Here is an 11,023-nt window from a genome sequence, read left to right as displayed (position 1 = left end):
GGAATCCCTGTGATGCCCAGTGATGAGAGGGCAGGAGAGAGGATTTGAGGATTGACAGTGTCAAAAGCAGCAGATAGATCCAGCAGAATAAGAACTGATGATTTGGAATCAGCTTTTGCAATCCGCAAGGCTTCCGTGACTGACAGTAGCGCAGTCTCAGTTGAATGGCCACTCCCTTTACATAATGTGTAAAATGAAACCTGCAGAGGCTGTCCCCTGTCTTTTGCCTCACAAAGTGGCCTAAGCTGAGATGAAATGGACTTGGCAAATGAGTCCCATCAATTCCCTCCTGCCAACCATTGAAATCACATTCTCTTGAGGATGTCAAAAGATAGCACATAGGCTTTAAACGGACATTGTGTCTTTTCTCAGAGAAAGTGCAAGTTAAAGGGTTAGTTCACCCAAAAATGAAAATTCTGTTATTAATTACTCACCCTCATGTCGTTTCAAACCTGTAAGACCTTCGTTCATCTTCGGAACAAAAATTAAGGTATTTGATGGAATCTGAGAGCTGTCTGACCCTGTATAGACAGCAATACAACTGAAATGTTCCCAAGTCCAGAAACATAGCAAGGAGATCTGTAAAATAATCTATGTGACATCAGGGTTTTTTTTTTACAAAGCTACGAGAATAATTTTTGTGCGAAAAAAAAAAAAAGACTTTATTCAACAATTTGTTTCCTCCGCGTCACCCTGTAGCGCCATTTTGGAGAGTATCCGCTGGACGTAAACAGCATATGCTGTTCTGTGTCACGCCAGATCTGTTTCCTACGTCGTTGTGATTTGATCTGAACAGATTCCATCAAAAATATCTTAATTTGTGTTCCGAAGATGAACTAAGGTCTTACAGGTTTGAAACGACATGAGGGTGAGTAATTAATGACAGAATTTTCATTTTTGGGTGAACTAACACTTTAAGTCAGCAGCTTTTTTGTGCATATATTTTACATGGCTAATTTATCACATTTTTAAAGGGGTCATATGATGCGATTTCAAGTTTTCCTTTTTCTTTGGAGTGTTACAAGCTCTTGGTGCATAAAGAAGATCTGTATAGTTGCAAAGACTAAAGTCTCAAATCCAAAGAGATATTCTTTATAAAAGTTAAGAGTCAGCCACACCTACCTAAAACGGCTCGTTCTAACACGCCCCCACATATCTACGTCACTATGTGGGAAGATTAGCATAATGCTGCCCAAATGTTGATGCAAAGAAAGAAGGCGTGGTTTCAGGAACAGCCATGTCAGGGAGATGCTGTGTGTTTCAGTGCGAAAGCAAAAGCACTTCATTCGGCCTTCCGGAAGTAGATGCATTTAGGAATCATTGTTTAAGATTTATTTACAACAGAACAGCACAACCCAGATGTTCGAATTTGTGCAACGCATTTTATGGACGACAGTTTTTTTGAACCTAGAAGAGTACAAGGCTGGCTGTGCACAAAGGCTATTTCTAACAGCTGGCCAATCAGAGCAGACTGTGCTTGTCAAAGGAGGGGGCTTTGTTGAAAACGACGTGTTTGAGAGAGGCGGGGCATAGAGGACCTACAATAATGTACAGTATTTGAAAAATAATGTGTTTTTTGAACATTAAAGCATGTCAACATATTCTGTTACACCAAATACACAAAATAATGATCTTTAAAATAGCATCATATGACCCCTTTAAATTTAGTTAAGATGTCAAGATGCGAATATTGAATTTATCATATCTAATTACAGTTGTTACCATGGTCCATATCACATACACAAGGGAGTGCAAGACCATGCTACATTAACCCACTTTTTTACATCTCATTCAGTTTGCAGAATCTGAATGACTGCCAGTGCCTTTTGTCAGTTGTGTTGTTTCGGTGGTTTTGGTTGCTGTGCAAAAAAATGTTGTTTCAGTTCTTTAATAAGGGGCTGCTGGCTGTTAAGTCGTTGGGCGGGTGAGTCTCTGTGAGTTCACCTGGGAATCTACCACTAGAAAATATCCCCTCCGTTTTACCCCACCCCACACATACTGAGAAACAAAAAAAACGGGCGATAGATAAGGCAGGGGGTTGCTTACAGTGAGCATGGACTCTCTGGCTCTCCTGATTAATGTTCCTGTGCCTGGAATCCTCCTATCACCCGCCCTTCAAGCAGCTAAAAAAATCAATTTCCTCTCTCTCTTGGCAGTTACAGGAATGTCGTTATTGTGTATGCAAAAGCAGACGTGCTGTTATGGATTTTGGCTCCTCATTCTATGACAACACTCAGTGTTAGCTACTAGTTTGCCATGCTGACATAAACTGTACATTCAAAGACTTGAGAAGTGCTGAATGGACCAGCTGGCTGAGTCATAACTGCCTACCAGAATGCTTGCAGAATTACGATGATTCAAAACAGACTACCGTTCTCAACGCAAAGAGGTTGAATCAGACAGTTTATATGAAGTAAATGATATCTGTTTTGCATAAAGCATAAAGAAATATCCCCTTTGGGGTTTTTCTGCGCAGTGTTTGGTGGTACTTACCTAATGTTATAAGTATTTTTCATAACATGTATGTGATTAAGCCTTTACTGTAAGCATATTTAATAACTAATATACTTTTCATCATTGTTGTTAAAGATGTTAATAGAGACTACAAAACTCAGCTTTACTGGCTTTCCACTCTGCTCCCACCTTGTAGATGAGAAAAACCAAGCGACCAAGGACTGAATGGACCACCCATTGGGTGCACAGAGAGGTGGAGATTAGCCTGACCCTACAAATCTCATGGGTCCATAGCATTGTTGATCCTTAGAATGACTCTGGTTCTCTTGGTGGCTTTTGTCCACCTCTGATTGACAGCCTAAAGCACAGACGCAAAACACAGTAACTTTTATTTCTTCCTTTTTGAATGAATTAGATGCCTTTTTTCCAACCCAGGTTCAGTAGATAAATGTTGCTTCTTGCACATTTTCGTGACACTTTTTTGAAGTGAAATGTCCAGGGTGTGGCATTAAATGCGTGCTCAGTTTTATCAGAATCAGAATCAGAAGAGCTTTATTACCAAGTATGTTTACACACACAAGGAATTTGACTTGACGACAGGAGCTTCCAGTGCAGAAGAAAGTACAGACATAGTGCAGACATAAGCCCGATTAGGACGGTAATTGTTTCTCATATGGACGTCTGTACAAAAAAATGTACATATCACCTCAGTGATAAAACTCATGAATTCAGATGGTGATTTATTCACAGTGGAGGAGCGAGTTCTGTGATCCTATGAACCCGGGAACGCGCTGCTCACGTGGCCAGTCACATGATTGTCTGCTGTAAATAAAATGTATTTTATTTACAAATGTATTCTTATTATTATGTAAAATGTATTCTTATTATTCCAAGCATGTTTTATAATATATAATCCTGTTTGTTATTTGATTATTTAAATCTCCTGTTTAAAAATAGGAAAATAGACCGCTATAGTTGTATATAATTATACGCGATATATATCTGTTTATAATACACATTTTAAAATTGTATTGCATACCTGCTGCTGCCATAATAAAGACCGATTTCTAATGTTTACGTGCTTTTCTTCTCTTTCTGCTCCCAGTCGCTGTGGTGGAGCAGTTATGAAATATTGTTCTTTTAAATACTTTCCAGCATTTGAGAAATATGTATGCAAATTACACCGAAGTACAACGTTACCTTACGATGTTCGGGAGTGCTCAAAAAGGGTTTAAACACTGAATTTTGAATCGGTTTCTTCTTGTAAACTAAGAGATGTGGATTCGGATGGCAATTAAATTACCACACGACCTTGGTGTTTGTCAAAAAACAGTAGGTAATTCGGCCAGGGATTTTTACGGGGGTGGTGAGAGAAAAACACCGACATCCTGGATTCGGGCGGCATTAAAATCACCAACTACCCCCTGTAAATGGTGAAAATCACTTAAGTCCCCCTGAGAAACAATTACCGTCCGAATAGGGCTATACATGATAGTGCAGACATGCATAGGAATAACACAGTAGGGATGGAATATAAGACTAATATAAGAAAAAAAAAACAGAAATTAAATAATGTACTATATACCGAAATAGAAGTATAGGGAAAATTTTAATTGTTTAGATAAATGTACAGATATGTTATAAGTGTGCAGATATGTTATTTACAAAGTGTGCTGTTTACAAGTGTACAAATTTTGGATTCTGTGTATAAATATGTCAGTTGTGATGGACGATGTATAATTATGAAAGTTTAATTGTTCAGGCTGAATATAGCCTGTGGGGAAAAAACTGTTCTTGTGCCTGGCTGTTCTGGTGGTCAGTGCTCTGTAGCGCCGACCAGAAGGCAACAGTTCGAAGAGAGAGTGGGCTGGGTGTGAGGGGTCCAAGGTGATTTTCTTAGCCCTTTTCCTCACTCTGGAGATGTAAAGATCTTGGAGGCTGGGCAGAGGGGCACCAATCATCCTCTCAGCAGTCCTGACTGTTCGCTGTAGTCTCTTGATGTCTGATTTTGTAGCTGAACCAAACCAGACAGTTATGGATGAACACAGGACAGACTCAATGATAGCAGAGTAGAACTGTTTCAGCAGCTCCTGTGGCAGGTTGAATTTCCTCAGCTGGCGAAGGAAGTACAACCTCTGCTGGGCCTTTTTTGCAATGGAGTCTATGTGAGTGTCCCACTTCAGGTCCTGAGAGATAGTGGTGCCCAGGAACCTGAATGACTCCACTGCAGTCACAGTGCTGTCCATGATGGTGAGTGGGGGGAGTGCAGGGGGTTTTCTCCTGAAGTCCACGATCATCTCCACAGTTTTGAGCATGTTAAGCTCCAGGTTGTTAAGACTGCACCAGACAGCCAGCTCTTTAACCTCCTGTCTGTAAGCAGACTCGTCTCCGTCCTTGATTAGGCCAATGACTGTAGTGTCGTCCGCGAACTTCAGGAGCTTGACAGAGGGGTTCTTTGAAGTGCAGTCATTCGTGTACAGGGAGAAGAGCAGTGGGGAGAGATCACATCCCTGAGGGGCGCCAGTGCTGATGGTGATAGTCCTGGATGTGAGTTTGCCCAGCCTCACTAGCTGCTGCCTGTCTGTTAGGAAGCTGGTGATCCACTGACAGATGGAGGTGGGCACCGAGAGCTGTGTGAGTTTGTCTGAGAGAAGGTCAGGCATGATGGTATTGAAGGCCGATCTGAAGTCCACAAATAGGAACCTTGCGTAATTCCCAGGTCTGTCGAGGTGTTGCAGGATGTAATGCAGTCCCATGTTGACTGCATCATCCACAGACTTGTTTGCTCTGTAGGCAAACTGAAGAGGATCCAGCAAGGGTCCAGTTATCTGAAGCAGATGAACAGCAATCCTGCAAAGTTTTATTACAGTGGTTGAAAATTAAATGTCTGGTGAGTGGAGCCAAACGTTTAATTCTCCTATGTGTTTGAAAATAATGTATGACCTACACTAAACCCTACCTGAAACTTAACTGATAGTGTTAACAAAAGAAAACATTAGATAAAAACACATTTGCTGAAGCAACCATGCCATTTTAGCAATTTTATCTTGACTTGTGTTTTATGGGACTCGTACCAGAGCGCTCTGCATTGCAAGTACAGTGCTATACCAGGTGAGCTACTGAGCAAGTTTACTATGCCAGATGAGCCATGCATATAAAGCTGGCTATGTGATGCAAAGCAGTTTAATTTACAAATTATGTACTGTGGTAATAGTGTTTTGAGGTCATAACATAGTATTGTGCATGGAACCGTGTGAAAAGTCTTTATCAATCGATAATCTTTTACTGTAATCATAATTTGTGTGAAGGAACAAAAGTTGTATTTGTTTTACCACCTCTAGTGTTCATTTCAGCTGGAAACTGCAGTAAATTGTATATGTAGGTATGTTTTTGGAGTTTTGCAAAAATGTAGGTACAGGCATGTCCAGTGAGCCTATTGGTTGCTTGTATCTTCACTCATGTACAGTGAGAGTCTGTGTTTGACACTACGATGCATGCAAACTGTAACCTAGTGTACTGTATGGGTTGAAATCAATTGCGGCCTCTTCCTTTATACCAAATGGTGTTACTGTAGAAATGGAGGCAGCTGGGATTGTCCCATGAAAGCGATTAGGATCCTGCTCAAGCAAACATCATGTGCACCACATTGCTCATGAAATTGGATTTAGGGAACAGCAGGCAAATGCCTCAGATCATTTATCCGACTGATTGTTGTACAATTTTTTTGTACATGTTACATCTTTTAAGTGTTAAGTAAGCATACATTAATCTATTGCTATGCTCCTTATGCAAGACCGCCAAACATTTTTGCATTGAACAAAGAGAATTGGCTTGGCCGGTCCTTTTGTCATTTTATAACACATATTTCTAGGCCTTTCTGAAATAGATGCCATCTGCAGAAGTGATCCAAAAGTGCATGAGAATCCTGCAAGTCCTTTGGTTGGTTTGTGTAGGTTTGCTGTACAAGTGGCTGTCGCGACTCAAATTATGGTGAGATAAAACGAATCCCTCTTTTCCTGCAACCGTTTTTCTGCATACCACAAACTTCATAACTTCAGTGCTGTGGGAGTCCTGTGGGCCCTGTCATTTCCTTCCCCTCTCATGGTAGAATGAATCCCTTATGTTTGTATCACCTAGCGACCATAGCTTGCTAGACTCTCGTTCTCTAACACAAACCATCCCACAATTTAATGCTGATTGAGTTTCACTGAACAAATGTGGATGACGGATATGTTCAAATCTGAAGCAGATTGTGTCATTTGACATCTAATGGTTTTGGGGCTTCAATTTACAGAATGATTCATAACTCTAAATTAAAGAACAAATATATTTTATTAGCTGTTTTATTGGTTCAAAAATATATAGTGTAACCACAGTCTGATTCACGAATAATTGACTTAATTCATTTTTTAAAGAATCGTTTAATAAGACTCTCAACCTCAAGGGTAAACAGTTTGAATCTGAAAAACTGTTCGTGAATCATTCCAATCCATTTGCACAATTCAAACTAATTAAACTTGTGACTCGGATCTTTTACTAATTTGTTCAAAAAGCCTCACAAACTCATAAAACTCACCAGACTCGCCAGTTTGAATCAGTCTGACTATGTGAATCACAGAAACAGATTTTGTTTATAAATAAATTACTCTTATGCACCGGTTACAAATAATTCTGGCTGATTAATTCATGCCAACAGTGTGGTCCGATTCATGAAAAATAACTCTCATGAATTGAATTGTTCAAAAAGGCACTCGAACTCATAAGTAACAAGTTTGAATCAACGATTAAGTTGCCCAAACAGAACAGTCTGATTCACGATGAGTGTGTTCTTTTAATGAATCATTAAAACAAAAATCATAACTGTTTGAATCAGTCTGACTCAATCACACAAACAGATTGGTCTGATTCAAGATCAACTGATTCTTATGTGCCAGTACTTTTAAAGAATCTTTCTCAAAGACTTACAAACTCATTACTTATAAGTTTGAATCCTTCTGACTGCTTACAGAATATCACACTAACAGTGTTGTCCGATTTATGAACAAATGACTCCAGTTTCCTTAGTGAAGTAAAAAGATGTTTGAAAAGAAGTTTTAAAAGACTCACAAGTTACAGTTTGAATTAAAGCTGCAAGCAGCGTTGAAAGGGCCCTCACAACTGGAGCCACCTCCACCCGGTGGTTTCAGAAAAACAGTGAACAGTGAGCAATATGCATTTAAAGTGGTAAATATAGGAGGAATATGTCTAAAGTCATTCATATTTGCCAAAACTGCTGCCAGCTGTTGGCACTATGACTATAACTAAATTTTGGCGTGTAGATGTCTTCAAGCCAGGACTTTTATCAAGTGTGTGAAGTTTGGTGCAGATTGAACATGGTATGTTTGAGTTAGTGTAAAACATGGCATACCCTCTTGCCAAGTGGTGGCGCTACGACTCTTATCAAATGTGTGATGTTTGTGGCAGATCAGACATTGTATGGCTGAGCTACAACAACTTCCTCTTCCATGGCGAAACATTGAATTTTGTTAGGCCGCCACAGACACGCCCTTTAGCGACAACTTAAGATCTTCGCAATTTAACATCGCAAAAGCCTTGAGATTAGACTGACCAAGTATGATGATGTCATTAAATCTCAATGAGGAGTATGTTACAGCGTAAAACATGTCACTTCCTGTTGCCAGCCAGTGGCGCTATGACTAACTGAATATGGGCATGGGCATGGGCATGTGTTCAGGACAGGACTCTTATCAAACATGTGAAATTTGGGGTAGATCGGACATTGCTCATGCCCGAGTTATAACAGCTTCCTGTTTCATGGCAAAACATCAAAACTTGTCAGGCTGCCACAGACACGCCCTTCAACGAAAAGATCTTCGCAATTTACTTTACAAAGGGATTTAGATCACACTGACCAAATTTGGTGTTGATATGATTAAATCTCTTGGAGGAGTTCGTTAAAATACAATGCCTGAAAATGGCAAAAATGGCTTAAAATTAGCTGAGAAAATTCAAAATAATTGACTTCCTGTTGGGTTTCGGATTTTGCTTTAGGAAAACAGAGCATGATTGGCAATATGCATTCAAGTAGGTTAATATAGGACGACTACGTCAAAGTAATTTGTATTTTCCACACTTCTTGCTGCCAGTAGATGGCACTATAACTAAATTTTGCCGTGTAGATGTCTTCAGGCCAGGACTCTTATCAGACATTTGAAGTTTGGTGCAGATTGGACATGTGTGAGTTAGAGTAAAACATGATATTTCCTGTTGGCAGCAAGTGGCGCTATGATTATAACTGAATAATGCCATGTAATGGCTTCAGACCAGGACTGTTATGAAACTTTGGTCATTTATATGTGCCAAACTTCCTGCTGTCAGTTGGTGGTGCTATGACTATAATTGAATATTGGTTTATAGATGCCTTCAGGCTAGGACTAGGCCTGTCGCAATAATCAATATATCGACTTATCGTGCAATATATGTACATGACCTCAATAATTTTTGGTGACGCAATATATCGCACATTATATTTACTTAAAAATTAATGTCACCATGTTTTGTACATTCCACTTGCGCCTGTGTCTTTTGCAGCTTCTCGTACATAACGTGGTGTAGTCATGAGGTGCTAGTTCAAATTTTAAAAATGCTTCTATAAACAAAGTTTCATCTGCAGATGTGATGGGCAATATATCGCACAACAAAAAGTTGATATCGTGACAGGCCTAGCTAGGACTACTATCAAATATGAAGTTTGGTACAGACTGAACATTGTATTTTAGTGTAAAACATGCCAAACATTGTATGTTTAAGCTTGTATAAAACATGCCAGTTAATTTTGCCTGCAGATGGCTCTATGATTATATTGGCATGGTTATGTCTTCAAGCCAAGAATTAAAGCATAAACGTGAAGTTTGGGGCAGATTTGACATTGCTTGTTTGAGTTTGTGTAAAACATGCCATTTCCTGTTGCCAACAGACCTCAAACTTGTTACATTTGGGGCAGATTGGACAATGTATGTTTGAGTAACAGCAACTTCCAGTTTCATGCCATTAATAGCTTCACGAGTTCGCACTAACATATAATGTGATTGAGCAATTAGTAGCATATTTGGCGTGCTGTCCAGCCCCCCATCCCAAGAATGGGATGAAATTAGATTAGTAGTGAGGTGTTGGGGTGGAGGCGGGATGCTGGAAAACTTTCGTGGAACTGAGGTAAGTTGGCTGTATATATATATATACACGTATTGTGCTTGTTAAGGTGATTAGCTGACGAGCTCCACCTGGGCCAGACTGATTGATTATCTGATCGTGCTCCTCCCGAACCTTGTTAATAAAACTTCATATGTTTTAACAGTTAGCTAAATGTTGCTAGCATGGTTTAACATGTTTCTACCATGTTGCTATCATGTTTTGCAGTTGCTGAGAGTACATTACAGTGTAAAACATGCCATTTCCTGCTACCAGCAGGTGGCGCTATAACTGTAACGGAATATTGACATGTAGATGTGTTCAGGGCAGGACTCTAATCAAACATGTTAAGGTTGGGGCTGATTGGACATTGTATGCATGAGTTACAACAACTTCCTGTTTCATGGCATTAATAGCATGTTTTAACACTTAGTAAGTGTTTCTAGCATGTTTAGCACTCAATGGCTTATTTCAGCATGTTGCAAATAGTGCATCACAGTGTTAAACATGTCACTTCATGTTGACAGTAGGTGGCGTTATGACTATAACTGAATATTGGCATGTAGATGTGTTCAGGCCAAGACTCTTATCAAACATGTTAAGTTTGGGGCAGATTGGACACTGCATGCCTGAGTTACTGCAACTTCCTGATTTATTGCATTAACCCTTAAATGCATACCTCGGGTCTTTAGCGACCCGAGACGTCATTCACTACCCTTTCCCTCCTTCATTTTTTAAAGTTATACATAGTGTTGTCACGGTACCAAAATTTCAGTATTCGGTACCAATACCAGTGAAAATCCACGGTTCTCGGTACCAATTTCGGTACCAAAGCAAAACACAAAAACATTCTAATTGAACAACATTATTTTTTATTAAAGGGGTCATATGATGCTATTTAAATTTTTCATTTCTCTTTGGAGTGTTACAAGCTCTTGGTGCATAAAGAAGATCTGTAAAGTTGCAAAGACTAAAGTCTCAAATCCAAAGAGATATTCTTTATAAAAGTTAAGAGTCTGACTACTGTACGCAATGAAATATAAGTGTCACTGTCATTTGATGGTGGATGTGGTGAATAAGCTGCCAGTGATCAAAATATTGATTTTGAAGTCCCTGAAAATGATAATTTTGAGAATATGGTTGAGATCGTGAATATGAGCCAGATGCTGAATGTACTGGGCAAGTGCGCTCTGACGATGATAGTCAGGGACAGTGATGGTAAAATCATCTGCTCAAATTGAACCCTTCTAAGCTTCAAAAGGTAACCAAATATGCTTTATTTTATTCTTTTGTAATTGTTATTAAAATATCAGGATAAATTTATGCTATTGCAGCAGTTAGAGATCCATCCGTGTTGGATATATAGGTCCGGGTCGCTAAA

General features: G+C 39.5%; 1 protein-coding gene across 1 annotated transcript in view; it reads left to right on the top strand.

Annotated features, from left to right (window-relative positions):
• The window catches only part of LOC107712927 (cyclin-dependent kinase 6-like), a 43,437-nt gene that overhangs the window by 12,558 nt on the left and 19,856 nt on the right, over positions 1–11,023 (top strand). The gene's annotated exons all lie outside the window — the stretch shown is intronic.

The sequence above is a fragment of the Sinocyclocheilus rhinocerous genome, unplaced genomic scaffold (assembly GCF_001515625.1).
Source record: "Sinocyclocheilus rhinocerous isolate Xijiao unplaced genomic scaffold, SAMN03320098_v1.1 scaffold3131, whole genome shotgun sequence".
In the NCBI taxonomy this organism is placed as follows: domain Eukaryota; kingdom Metazoa; phylum Chordata; class Actinopteri; order Cypriniformes; family Cyprinidae; genus Sinocyclocheilus; species Sinocyclocheilus rhinocerous.
This window is presented reverse-complemented; position numbering and strand designations above follow the sequence as displayed.